At 45.9% G+C, this 14,560-nt stretch overlaps 1 protein-coding gene across 2 annotated transcripts in view; it reads left to right on the forward strand.

Annotated features, from left to right (window-relative positions):
• Positions 1 to 13,563: 13,563 nt before the first annotated feature.
• The window catches only part of LOC138800750 (protein mono-ADP-ribosyltransferase PARP15-like), a 45,680-nt gene continuing 44,683 nt past the window's right edge, over positions 13,564 to 14,560 (forward strand). For both annotated transcript variants that reach the window (XR_011364514.1, XM_069982689.1), the window contains exon 1: positions 13,564 to 13,710. The gene's annotated coding sequence lies outside the window, so the exon portion shown is untranslated. The remainder of the gene's footprint in view (positions 13,711 to 14,560) is intronic.

A 14,560-nucleotide genomic window follows, 5' to 3' on the forward strand; every position in this document is an offset into this window, starting at 1 on the left:
TGGACGTCTGTGGAGGAAATCTGTTATGTCAAGGCACTAACATGGAAGCTATTATGAATGCTGCATCTTGAATTTAAAGGGAATCTGTCACTAGGTTTTATTCTGCCTTAAATGAGGGCAGCATAAATTAGTGACAGAAATTCTAAACAGATCGGTGTATTACTAAAATGATTCTGTTCTGCCGTTCTCCTAATATGCAGGAGAATAATATTCTTGCCACACCCCTCCCCCACCCTCCAGCTGCTGATTGACAGTTGACTGCCTATACACAGCCTAGATAGATAACTGCCAATCAGCAGCTGATGGACGGAGTTTTCTGCTTCTCGTGAATATCCAGGACTACTGGGCTCATGCACATAATGTAGAGGACTGCTTATTGTCCATGTTATTCAGGAGGAGATCTTTGCATCAGCTGCAAAGAACAATGTAAGTGATACATCATTCTGTTCAGCTTCTCTGTCACTAGTTTATGCTACCCTAAGATAGGACAGCCTAACCCTACTGAGTCTCTTTGAGGTAAATTTTTTAGGTGGGAAGGTAGGTGTGTGACACCTAGAATATTTCGCCGAAAAACACATATTGCAGGATAGAAGATTTCGACCAAACCCACCCAAACTGGACCTGGACCCCCATTACCAACTGCATAACTAAAAACTGTGAAAGATGTAGTAACAGCAAGCATGTATGCCATGTATCTTGTGTGTATGCAGTGTGCATTGTGTGTGCAGCATACAGTATAAACAACAGGCATAATACTATACACAGAGCTGTTGCCTCTATGATCACTGTACAGTGTCTTGTGAAAGTATTCACCCCCCTTGGTATTTTCTGTGTTTTGCACATGCCAACAACTTTAAACATTATGGGGCGCATTTATTAAATGTGCACCTGGCGTACACCACAGATTTTTGTGCAACCCACTTGGTTTTCCAGGGCATATGGCTCACTCACCACTTAAATGGACAGCAAAACGCACTGCAAATCCAGTCTAAGATAGAGATGAAAGTACAAATTAAACAGCAACATTTTTTTTTTTTTTTATACATCTATATTTGAATCTTTCTGCCAATAACACTGCCACTCTAGTCCATAGGCTGCATCTGGTATTGCAGCTGATTCATATTAACTTAATTGTTGTTTTTTTTCTTTTCGCTAAGGCTGTGTAATGGTGGTTTTACACGGAACGATTTATCGTTCGAATTTGCACGATAACAGTCGAATTCGAACGATAATCGTACGTGTAAACTCAGCGAACGATCAAGCGACGAGCGAGAAATTGTTCATTTTGATCTTTCAACAACTTCTCAAATCGTCGTTGATTGTTCGGAAAAAATTCGCAGATTGTTCCATGTAAACATTCTTTCAACAATTTCACCTATGTATGAGATAGGCTTAAGCGCTCGCAAAACGATCGCAAAACGATTTTTCCGTACGATGTATCGTTCCGTGTAAACGCTGATCGTTATGAAAAAAACATTGTTCATTCTAAACCGTTAATCGTGTGATCGGGCGAATTATCGCTCCGTGTAAAAGTACCATAAGTGTTGCTGTTTCTTATGCTGCGCTTACACAGAGCGATAACTCTCCCAATCGATTGTTTAACGATTTTGAAGCAACGATTTGGTATTTATAACGATCAGCGTTTAGACGAATAAATCGTTAGAAAAATAGTTAGAAAATTCGTAAGAATATTTGTTATTGCGATCGTTTTTAAGATCGCTTAAGCCCATCTTTCACATAGGGTGAATCTTTGAAAGACTGTTTACACGAAGCGATCTGCGAATTTTTAGCGAACGATGATTTGAGAACATGTTGAAACATCAAAATGAACGATTTTTCGCTTGTCGCTTGATCGTTTGCTGTGTTTACACAAGCCGATTATCGCTCAAATGTGATCTTTACTGCGAAAATTCTAATGATAATCGTTCCGTGTAAACGCAGCATTAGAATTATGCAACTGATATCTCGTTATGATAAAAAAGCCTTTAAAGGAACATGAAACTGTTTTTTCTCTCAGCTTTTTCTGACTTCTACGAGACTCCATACTTCTTATTTATGTAGTGTTCAGGTACAGGTGTGCTGCTACGTCTTGTACAGTATACTACCTGTGTCCCACTCTGGGATGATGGGTGCCTCGCGCCATCACCACTTGCTGTCTCATTCTCCCCTAACTGTTAAGCACAGCTAAAGGTCTAAAAATTAATTGTTACTTAATTGTTTGACCAATCACTAGTGCAGGTACCTCACACACAACCCACCTATCGCACTTCTTCCCTGTACTTTCTCTAACACTTCCACACCAATAGGAAGTTAGACCTGGTGACCCCTATGAAGGTCAGTTAGTTCCTGGTGGGAGGATCTTTTCTGCAGTGAGGAGTGAGTTGCTGCTCAGGGCCGGCCTTAGGGGTGTGCGAGCAGTGCGGCCGCACAGGGCGCTGTGCACTCCCGGCAGGAAGGGGGCGCCACCTGCATCCCTGAGGCCATATATCCGTCCCCTGCCTCAGCACAGCAGCCGAGGAAGCTCTTCTCCCCGGACATGTGACTGCAGCCTGGCCCCCATCCCCCGCCCCCCACAGCGTCCCCCAGCTCACAGAGGCCCATAACCCCGCCCCCTCCCCCGACGGAGACATCAGCAGTGTGATCCTCGGCTCTACCTGCTTCTCCTCATGGGCAGAGACATCCTCCACTACTGCAGTGTGACTGTGAGTCTATCTATCTATCTCTGTCTGTGTGTGTTAGTGGAGTTTGTGTGTGCTCTGTGTGTGTTAGTGCTCTGTGTGGTAGGACAACAACTCCCAGCATACTCCTATGTGGTAGGACAACATCTCCCAGCATACTCCTATGTGGCTCTGTGTGGTAGGACAACAACTCCCAGCATACTTCTATGTGGCTGTGTGGTAGGACAACAACTCCCAGCATACTCCTATGTGGTAGGACAACATCTCCCAGCATACTCCTATGTGGCTCTGTGTGGTAGGACAACAACTCCCAGCATACTCCTATGTGGCTGTGTGGTAGGACAACAACTCCCAGCATACTCCTATGTGGTAGGACAACATCTCCCAGCATACTCCTATGTGGCTCTGTGTGGTAGGACAACAACTCCCAGCATACTCCTATGTGGCTGTGTGGTAGGACAACAACTCCCAGCATGTTCCTATGTGGCTCTGTGTGGTAGGACAACAACTCCCAGCATACTCCTATGTGGCTGTGTGGTAGGACAACAACTCCCAGCATGTTCCTATGTGGCTCTGTGTGGTAGGACAACAACTCCCAGCATACTCCTATGTGGCTCTGTGTGGTAGGACAACAACTCCCAGCATACTCCTATGTGGCTCTGTGTAGTAGGACAACAACTCCCAGCATACTCCTATGTGGCTCTGTGTGGTAGGACAACAACTCCCAGCATACTCCTATGTGGCTCTGTGTAGTAGGACAACAACTCCCAGCATACTCCTGTGTGGCTCTGTGTGGTAGGACAACAACTCCCAGCATACTCCTATGTGGCTCTGTGTGGTGGGACAACAACTCCCAGCATACTCCTATGTGGCTCTGTGTGGTAGGACAACAACTCCCAGCATGATCCTGTGTGGCTCTGTGTGGTGGGACAACAACTCCCAGCATACTCCTATGTGGCTCTGTGTGGTGGGACAACAACTCCCAGCATACTCCTATGTGGCTCTGTGTAGTAGGACAACAACTCCCAGCATACTCCTATGTGGCTCTGTGTGGTAGGACAACAACTCCCAGCATACTCCTATGTGGCTCTGTGTGGTAGGACAACAACTCCCAGCATACTCCTATGTGGCTCTGTGTAGTAGGACAACAACTCCCAGCATACTCCTGTGTGGCTCTGTGTGGTGGGACAACAACTCCCAGCATACTCCTATGTGGCTCTGAGTGGTAGGACATCTCCCAACATGCCCCTGTGTGGCTCTGTGTGGTGGAACAACAACTCCCAGCATACTCCTATGTGGCTCTGTGTGGTAGGACAACAACTCCCAGCATGCTCCTGTGTGGCTCTGTGTGGTGGGACAACAACTCCCAGCATACTCCTATGTGGCTCTGTGTGGTGGGACAACAACTCCCAGCATACTCCTGTGTGGCTCTGTGTGGTAGGACATCTCCCAGCATGCCCCTGTGTGGTAGGACAACAACTCCCAGCATGCTCCTGTGTGGCTCTGTGTGGTAGGACATCTCCCAGCATGCCCCTGTGTGGTAGGACAACAACTCCCAGCATGCTCCTATGTGGCTCTGTGTGGTGGGACAACAACTCCCAGCATACTCCTGTGTGGCTCTGTGTGGTAGGACATCTCCCAGCATGCCCCTGTGTGGTAGGACAACAACTCCCAGCATGCTCCTGTGTGACTCTGTGTGGTAGAACAACAACTCCCAGCATGCTTCTGTGTGGCTCTGTGTGGTAGGACAACAACAACTCCCAGTGGTGGGTATGTGTGGTGTGTATGTGTATATGTGACTGTATGTGTGTCTGTGTTTGCAGGATATATATACTGTGCGTCTGTGTAAGCAGTATATACACTGTGGGAGAGGTTCATCAAACATGGTGTAAAGTGAAACTGGCTCAGTTGCCCCTAGCAACCAAAGAGTCTGTGAGGAATGAAAGGTGAAATCTGATTGGTTGTTGGGGGCAACTGAGCCAGTTTCACTTTACACCATGTTTGATGAATCTCTCCCGTGTGTCTGTATGTGTATATGTGACTGTATCTGTCTGTGTAAGCAGTATATACAGTGTGTGTCTCCAAGAGATAGGCTTGGGAAGGGGGGGGGGGGGGGGGGGGGGCGCCAAAAGAATATTCTGCACAGGGCGCCATCTACCCTAAGGCCGGCCCTGTTGCTGCTGCAGTCTTCAGCCAGGCTTGGCTTAGGCCAGGGACCTGGGTCTGGGTCTTTGGTCTTCTAGTCAGTAGTTGAGTTGGTGTGAAACAGAGACACAGCTACAGATTTCCAGAGAATAAGATAAAAGCAGAGATGTACTGCTAAGCCCAAGGGCGGGGTAACTGTCACCTGGGTCAATCTTGCCTATGCCTGGGATTCTTCTAAACTGTCAGGGCAATACGAAAAGTAAAGGGATTGATCCTCAGTAGGACAAAGGGTCTAAATCGAAGTATCCTACTGGTGACTGCTTAACTTCCTTGGATAATCTTAAGGAGTTAATTTTGACCAGTTGTTGAAGCCTGGAACTTGTGCTACTAAACCTGATAGTCTCTGGGCTGGTTAGGCGGTCTCCTATCTACTTCTCTCTCTTCTAACCATAAGTATGAGGATCTTCTACAGTTACACTAAGTCACGCTCTACACTATCCTGGCAGAGTACATGTCTACCTAGGCAACGTCTCCAAGACAGCCCCAATACCTCTCCAAAGTCAAGCTACACTTCTCCAGTTATCCTCTTCTCTAAAAAGTCACAAGCACCTCTCAAGCACCAACTGCACCTAGCAAGCAGCTTACAACTTTAACTTGTATTGCACTGAAATTCTTAAGTAAAAGTCACCTTCTGGTTAAATGTTAGACTGGTTAAAGTGCTAATTTTTCCGATGCACCTACACCCAGACATCGTGGTACCCTTACAAGTGCCAGTGGGTGCCAGTGGCCAACGTGACAAGTGTTCCAGTAAAAACACCAGAGCATTATATGGCAACATTCTATACCTGCACGCCTCTTAGTAAAGCTGGTCAGCTCTGTGCCGAGCACAGGCATTGCGCAAAAATCTACACCTGCTCGGCAGTAGGTGTTGATTTCTGCCTGATTTCTGCCTGTTTCCAGGTGTAAACCTTGACACAGGGACACATCTCGAGCAATCTCTCCCAAAATGTAGGCTTAAAATATTGACATAGAATGTAGGCTTAGAATATTGTCATTGAATGTATGCTTAGATGGTAGACATTGGACTGATTAGACTCCAAAGTTGCCAATTCCTGCTCATGGTTCCCGCGCTCTCATGTAGACTACTGTGTGTAATCCTATTTTTAAGGCCCCTGCTCAGCACCCCAGACTTGGACCTGTGATCCTTTTGTCCCATACTTACTAGAGATGAGCGAACCTGGAGCATGCTCGAGTCGATCCGAACCCCGAACGTTTGGCATTTGATTAGCGGTGGCTGGTGAAGTTGGATAAAGCCCTAAGGCTATGTGGAAAACATGGGTATAGTCATTGGCTGTATCCATGTTTTCCAGACAACCTTAGAGCTTTATCCAAGTTCAGCAGCCCCCGCTAATCAAATGCCGAATGTTCAGGTTCGGATGGACTCGAACCCGAACCCGGTTCACTCATCTCTATTCCTTACAGAATCTTCAGTACCTCATGCTCTTTCTCATGCAAAGGTCCTTAAGCTTTCAGTTGCTGATTGGCTTTGCTGAGCTCTAGTGCTCAAGAAAAGGGGCTATGTTCCCACTACGCAAAAGTATGGTCGTTGTTGCCATCGGCAACAACGGCCGTACTTTGTACAAGTGGACTAGGCTCATGTTAATCTGTTGGGTTCCCGGCCGGAGCGCATAAACATAGCATACGCTCCGGCCGGGATCCCATGCGGGGCCACAAAGAACTGACATGACCTGTCAGTTCACACAATGAAGCAAGCGGCTCCGGCCGCTTGCTTCATTGTGTGCTATAAGGAGTTCTTATGCAGGAGCACTGATCAGTGCGCCCGCATCAGAACACTGCGGCCGGAAAGATCATCCGGCCGTTACATAAGTACCGGCTAGGATGATCTTTGCAGAGACTGGCCGTTCTGTGACCTGGCCGGGGTGAAGGGTTAGGGTTCACTTTACAGAGTAAAGTTATGCAGCTGTACTTTGACAATATGAGTTTGATAAAGCACATGAAAATACACTTGATAATACTTGTGGAAGAACACTTGACAATACAGCAACCAGATCTGTGATAAGAAGATAGTGAGGGGAACAGCTGTGCTGACTGAGTAGCGTGCTGAGATATACAAGGAGCAGGGAAGCAGAGAGGAGGATGACATGAGAGTCCCAACCCAAGTAGTACTGTGCTCTGTTGGGATTTTGGAGGATGAGGTAGAAGAATACTTAGAAGAAGAGTAGAGAATACCTGTCCTGTGCCCGTGTATTGACCTTTAAGTCTTCGCACCACCTTATGCTCGCTAGATTTGGGAGACCCATCCTAGAGGGTGAGGCAGGGCCCAGACCTTGTTGCTTGGGATGAGCGGAATGCTGAGGGTTCCCTGCTGACAACTGCGCTGCGAGATAGAGTTCCTAGGCTTATCGCAATTTTGCTCTATCTGGATCAGTTCCTAGCTTACTGCTATCTGTGGATACTGTCCTGCTCTGTGACTCACCTAGTCCACGGCATGGGTTGAGGTTGTCTCTGACTCCTGAAAGGGGTTTAGCACTGCATAGTGTTGTGTAGCGTTACTGAGGAGAAACTATGAGTTTTGTCTTGTCTCCTACCCATACAAGGTTCTGATTAAGACTGACCCGATTAGAGGACCTGGCCGAGGGCCAGGGCCCAGAGAGGACCACTGTAGAGAGCTGTCTAGCCTACATCCTTCCTCTACAATGTCCAACACGAAAGACCTTCACACTTCCTCTACCCATGTGACTTCCTTCCTCAGCGTAACTAACATGCGCTGTGAGTGGGTGAAGAATAGAAGCAATAAAGAGTGAGGTGATAGGACATAAGAAAACAAGATCCCCATAGGTTCACAGATCCATATATGAACAAACAGTAACCCTTTAGACACTTCAGCTGTGAGGCATCTGAATACACACTTCTACAACAGTGACATCTAGTGGTGAAACTCTATCACTACCTTCATCACCACATAAGTACAATAAGTACAGGCTTTTACGAAGGGTGTATACAATAGAAACACCCGTGGTAGGACACCACACCAGCGCCAGGTCCCGGGGGAGGGGTACAGCGTCAGCTAGTTGTTCAGTGTTCAGGAAAGCACAGGCACTCAAGGGTTACCCCAAAGAACCTGTGGGGCTCAACAACAGTCTAGCCTGCTACAAAGAATTGCCCACTGCTATCAGTAGTGTGGCAGTTTTCTGTGTTGGTGGCATAAAAAAACATGATGCTATCTGTAGCATCTGTGATCATAAAGTGGTTCGGGTTTGTGTTTAAACCCAGGTACAACTTCTATATGACAGCACCTGTAATGCCACCACCCGACTGCCTGTAAGAAAGAAACAGGACCCCCACGCCACTTCTTGGCCATACCCACCAACAGCTGCAGCTACTATCGCACAGCCCCCTCTCTGCAAGTCAGGGGTCAGCACATAATAAAGAACATAATAAAAATCCATCCCCACACTCATTCCTCCCCACTATCAACCTATACAATCTATATCTACAATATATCCACCCCAAAAACTTTGATTCTAACCAGGGCCGGCTCCAGGTTTTTGTGGGCCCTTGGGCGACAGAGCCTCAACGGGCCCCTTTGAGGAGCAAATCATAAAGAGACAAGCGAGGAAAGATATGCAGCAGAAGAAACATGCGTCTGCTGCATATCTTTCTCCTACTGTATTTCCTGATCTCTGTGGTAATCAGGACTCTGGAGGAGTCAGACCTAGTGACAGGATGGGGGGTAACTATCACTGCTGAGTAAGGGTAAATTCACAAAGGCGGATCCGCAGTGGATTTAACGCTGCAAATTCGCAGCTAAAACCGATGCGGATCCTTTCCCTGTGACTTCCAATATGATTACATACTCGCAGCAGGATTCTCATCCCGCTGGCAGTATGTAAGTCCCATTAACCCCCGCCACCCCGGGTGATACATTACTGGCACCACTATCCGGCCACATCCCGGCTCCCGGAGTTCCCCCGCAGCCAATCACTGCACGGCCCCGCCACAGTCACTGATTGGCTGCGGGGGACCTCCGATGCGGCCGGATAGTGGTGCCGGTAATGTATCACCGGGGGTGGTGGGGGTTAATGGGGCTGGCACTTACATACTGCCAGCGGGATGAGAATCCCGCTGCGAGTATGTAATCACAGGGGAAGGATCCGCAGCAGTTTTAGCTGCGAATTTGCAGTGTTAAATTCGCTGCGGATCCGCCCTTGTGAATTTACCCTAAGGTCCAGCTTGCACAATGCTAAATATGGCCCTGGAACTAGAAGCACCAGCTGTTCATTTTATATACATATATAACACATGAACATGCTGAGACCTCTAGTTCTCTTTAATACAGGTCCTGCAGTGAGATATATATATATATATATATATATATACACAGTATATATATATATATATATATATATATATATATATATATAAAATCACTGCAGGACCTGTATACCCAAAACAACTAGAAGCCCCAGTACATACAGAACCCTATTTCAGGTCACGGAATGGCCGGTCTCTGCCTGGATCATCGCGGCCGGTACTTAAGTACCGGCCGGATGATCTGTCCGGCCGCAGAGCTCTGATGCGGGCACATCCGCGCGCACCCGCATCAGAGCTTCCCCCTGCACACTATGAAGCAAGCGGCCGGAGCCGCTCGCTTCATAGTGTGAACTGACAGGGTTTCCTACGGCCCCAATTCATTGAATTGCGGCCGCAGAAAACTGACATGTCAGTTATTTCCGGCCCCGTACGGGATCCCGGCCAGAGCGTATACGATATGTATACGCTCCGGCCGGGATCCCATTGAAAGTAAGGCATTGTTCTACCGCGCCAAAAGGCTATGTTCCCACTACGTAAAACTACGCCAGTTGTTGCCGATCGCAACAACGGCCGTAGTTTTTGCGGGGTGGAACAATGCCTTAGTTTCAATTGGATCCCGGCTGGAGCATATACACATCGTATACTCTCCGCCCGGGATCCCGTGCGGCCCCGCAAATAACTGACATGTCAGTTTTCTGCGGACGCAATTCAATGAATTGCGGCCGTAGGAAACCCTGTCAGTTCACACTATGAAGCGAGCGGCTCCAGACGCTCGCTCCATAGTGTGCAGGGGGAAGCTCTGATGCGGGCGCGCGCTGATGATCTGTGCGGACGGTACTTAAGTACCGGCCGCGATGGTCTGGGCAGAGACCGTCCGTTCCGTGACCTGGCCGGGGTCACGGAACGCCCGGTCTCTTACGACATGTGAACATAGCCTAAATGTGAACTCCCTGGGTCATTTGCATTGTTCATAATAAATACATTGTCAATGACGTCATCCCCATGCTTCACGTCATAGAGACTGCATTGGGGAACATAATCACCGTGGGGAGCAGTGCTACAGTCTACCATGTGAACCTGAGCCGAAGAGGGACAAAATGGTGGCGGAGGAGGAGTTAGGGCTCAAAATCTAAATTGACCCACACAAACATGGGTAAAACATACAAACTCTTTGCAAATGTTGCCCTTGCTGGGATTTGAAGCCAGGACCCCAGTGCTGCAAGGATACAGTGCTAACCACAGAGTCAACATCAGCCAAGAAAAGTCCCCATAAAAATATTTGCCCAATATAAGTATTTACATTTGTTTTAAAAAATATCAAGTAATGTTCCCCCTTGACACCCCCGATTATACGATAATCCACTAGGAAATACACATTATCAATTTGCATACTTTTAAAGAACCTTATCTTCAGATTTACTGCCCATAGTGTAAACCAATTAAACCATTTGGAATACGGCATATATTATCCACAGCAGCTCAATGTTTCCACAAAGTGCACTGTGGAACCCATACTCCAAAAACAGTATTATCCAGGCACAAATCCCCATGACCATGTGTCTCAAAGAGGACATTTCCCTTCTTGTTACCATAGCCCTGGGATTTTTAGTCACTGGTACTTGTGACAAGGAATAGTTGCATTAATGTGTCATTCTTACGGACATGCGTGCTGACTGGCTAATAAATGTTCTTTGAGTTTTTACAATATCACCAGGATAGTTGGGTGTCGCACAATGGTTTAACAAATTAAACAACTTATTAAAGTTAACAAAATTAACAATTTATTTTGTGAGGTTTTAGTGGCTCTTGTGGTTTCTTGAGTGGTATTAGGCTATAGAATAGTTCTGTCACGGCGGGCTATATATCACGGAGGATGATTTCCTCTAACTGTGATAGAACAACCTTCTAAAGCTACTACCAGCCAGTGGGGTAGCTACCATGAAGGCCCGAGGAAGGGGGCCCGAGGAAGCCTGCCCTGCCTTCATGGTAGGTACTGACACTGACATCCGACCACTGTACCCCGCTCCCCCAGGGGTCCAGAGAGGAAGAGGGACCCACCACTGCACTGTTCAGCCCCCTCACTGTAGTGCCGGGTGAGTGGGGTGAACATCAAAAGGAGAGGAACAGAGGAGCAGGACCCAGGTCCTGCACGGCACAGAAGGAGAGGGATGAAGGACCTTATGGTCACATGACCCAAAGGTCCTGAATACTTCTATGTGAAGATCAGCCTGGTTCTGCACGGCACAGAAGGAGAGGGATGAAGGACCTTATAGTCACATGACCCAAAGGTCCTGAATACTTCTATGTGAAGATCAGCCCGAACTCAGGAGGAGGAGGGGGGAAGCCTGGGAGCTGTAAGTGCTGTGTGTGTCAGTGAGTGTATGTATGTATCTGTGTATATATGTATATGTCAGTGAGTGTATGTATGTATCTGTGTATATATTTATATATAAGTATGTGTATGTATCTGTGGCTATATGTGTGTGTGTGTATGTCATCAATGTCTGTAGCACTGGTGTATATATGTGTATGTGTGTGTGTGTGTGTGTGTGTGTGTGTGTGTATGTCAGTTGTGTCTCAAGTGATTGATAGGTTTGCTCCCAAAGATGTTCTGCAGCAGCTTCTATTAATGTTGGGCTCTAATAAAAGAACCCACCATTAATATCTGCTGCATTTTCTTTTATTTCTGGTTGAGTATTTCTTATTTCACTGAGATGATTTCCCTGTGTACAGTCTACTGATGGTGTATACATCAGCACTAGTGTAATCACATTACAGTGTATATATATGTGTATGTCAGTGGCGTATCTGTATATATGTTAATGGTGCCTCTGTGTGTGTATATATGTGCATCATTGTCTGTGTTTGGCAGGGGTGGTGGGGGGGGGGGGGGGGGGGTAGACGAGCATACAGGATTCATGGGGCCCTGTACACTTTTTTGCTATGGGGCCCCATGAATCCTAGCTATGCCCCTGTTACCAGCAGCAATTTGTCGCTGAAAGGCAGGTTACCTTGCATGATTTTGTGTACATTCACACTTGAATGGTTGAGAAAGCTAAATAAGTTATTTATATGGGGGATAACACTACTACTGGTGCCTCAATAGATGGGACAGGCCACAGATTTAACCAAATTTGGGGGGTCCACTGGGAATGGAAGGGGTTGAATACTTTATTGTGCACAGGTTTGAAGGAGTTTGATGGGGATTTGAATGTGTTTTTTTTTTAGTATTTTTGTCACGTATGTTTTTCAAGCCGGTTGACTACTGAATAGTCAACCAACTATCCAGTAATTCAACAAAGCACGAACTCCGCTGAGCAGGAGCATTGGGTTAACGTCAAGACTGGTTTGAATGGACACTGAATTCCCAGCACCCACTGACTGATAATAGCAACTGTTTTCACAGCAACCAGAGAATTGGTTTAATGTCATGCCAGTACCCACTAACATGGTATAATGTACATCCAGAGAATTAATATAATGCCACAACAGCACCCACTGACTTAGTATAATGCACACCCAGAGAATTGGCATAATATCATGACAGCACCCACTGACTTAGTATAATGCACACCCAGAGAATTGGCATAATGCACAAAACCAGTAACGAGTAACTTGTGATCATAAACACTGGCTTCTCTGCTGCCACAGAAAACCACCCACATTCTACCCAGAATCTACTCACAATCACCCCTCCTCTCTGTCCCTATCTCTCTGTATTTTCCCCCCGACTCTGCACTAACTGCCTGCTGTGATCCTGCTCTCCACTACACATACAGCCGATTAGCCCCCTTTTATACGGGTGAGGGGGAGGTGCTGGCATCACAGAGGGGCTTGCTGGTGGTTATGGATAATCCCTTGCTCCCGCTGAGTGACTGTACTGTAAGCTAACATGTGATTCTGCCATCTTAGCTGCCATGCTTAGCGAATTTTGTTAACGAATCGCCGTGAATTCGCTTTACCAAACAAAGCCAATTGACAGCGCAATTCACAGTGAATCTTGATTCGCCGGATTCGCTTCGCTCATTTGTAGTCACAAACATAGAAAGAAAAGTAAGAAAGATTGGCACAATGTGAAACTGATATATTACTTTAAAAAAACTTTTCAAACATGTGTTTTTTTGTATTAGATGTTTAAAAAAATAGAACTTCTTTCACTTTTTTAGAAGCTAATAGGAATAGAATCAAAGCACTAATAAAAAAAGAAGAAGAAGAAGAAGAAGAGGAAAAGCAGCGCCACTCTAGTCCATAGTCTGCACCTGGTATTGCAACTAAACCACCTTTACTTCATTGTTGTTGTTTTTATTTCCACTCGCTGAGGTTGTTTTTAAAATTATGCAACTCTTTTCTTATGATGATGAAAAATTCCTTTAAAGGAATGTGAAACTGGGCTCTGTCGGACCTCTACCAGACTCCATATCCTCTACATATTGTTTAGAGGAAAGTGAAACTAAAAAGACTCTTTTTATGTGAATCCTGTGAGTCTCTATACACCGATTACATTTTGGATCTTAAGGACACCAAGTTGTAATGTTTTGCTTGAATTCTCAGGGTAAGTTTACAATCTGTCATGTTATATGATGTATATGTGCTTCTATGTGTGATTCTGTGGATTTATTACTGCATGAACAGCAACTCCAAGCTCTTCAGCCACAATACAAAATCTACAGCAGGGCCCCACCTATAATCCTGTTAGCCTCTTATGCGGCAGAGAATCCTTTGTATCACGGCTTGGATACAACTGTGACTTTTGCCCCCACTTTCATAACTATAGAAACAATGATATATGAGACGTATATGTCTGCTCTGAACTTTATACTAGCTATAGTAACCAAGACTGTATAATAATAGCTATAGTAACCATAATATGTGAATTCTATGTCTGCTCAATACTATGTGAATTTTATGTCTGCTCAATACTATATACTCTATCATAGCTACTGTATGCAACGATTCATACCTGTATAAAACTGTATTTCTCTTACACAGAGAGATTTATCTGACAGATTTATGAAGCCAAAGCCAGGAATGGATTTGAGAAGAGGGGAAATCTCAGTCTTTTCTTAATGAAATGTTCACACTGTTTATAGTCTTTTCCTGGCTTTGGCTTCACAGATCTGTCAGATAAATCTCTCTGTGTAAACGCACCCTTAGGGCCCTTTTACACAGGAAGATTATCTGACAGATTATCTGCCAAAGATTTGAAGCCAAAACCAGGAATGGATTTGAAAAGAGGAGAAATCTCAGCCTTTCCTTTATTACCTGCTCTCTGTTTATAGTCCATTCCTGGCTTTGGCTTCAAATCTTTGTCAGATAATCTGTCAGATAATCTTTCCGTGTAAAAGGGCCCTTAGTCCTAGTGTGGATTATGTCACCACAACCTTTGGACAGACTTATGGCAG

The sequence above is a fragment of the Dendropsophus ebraccatus genome, chromosome 9 (genome assembly GCF_027789765.1).
Source record: "Dendropsophus ebraccatus isolate aDenEbr1 chromosome 9, aDenEbr1.pat, whole genome shotgun sequence".
NCBI classification, from domain to species: domain Eukaryota; kingdom Metazoa; phylum Chordata; class Amphibia; order Anura; family Hylidae; genus Dendropsophus; species Dendropsophus ebraccatus.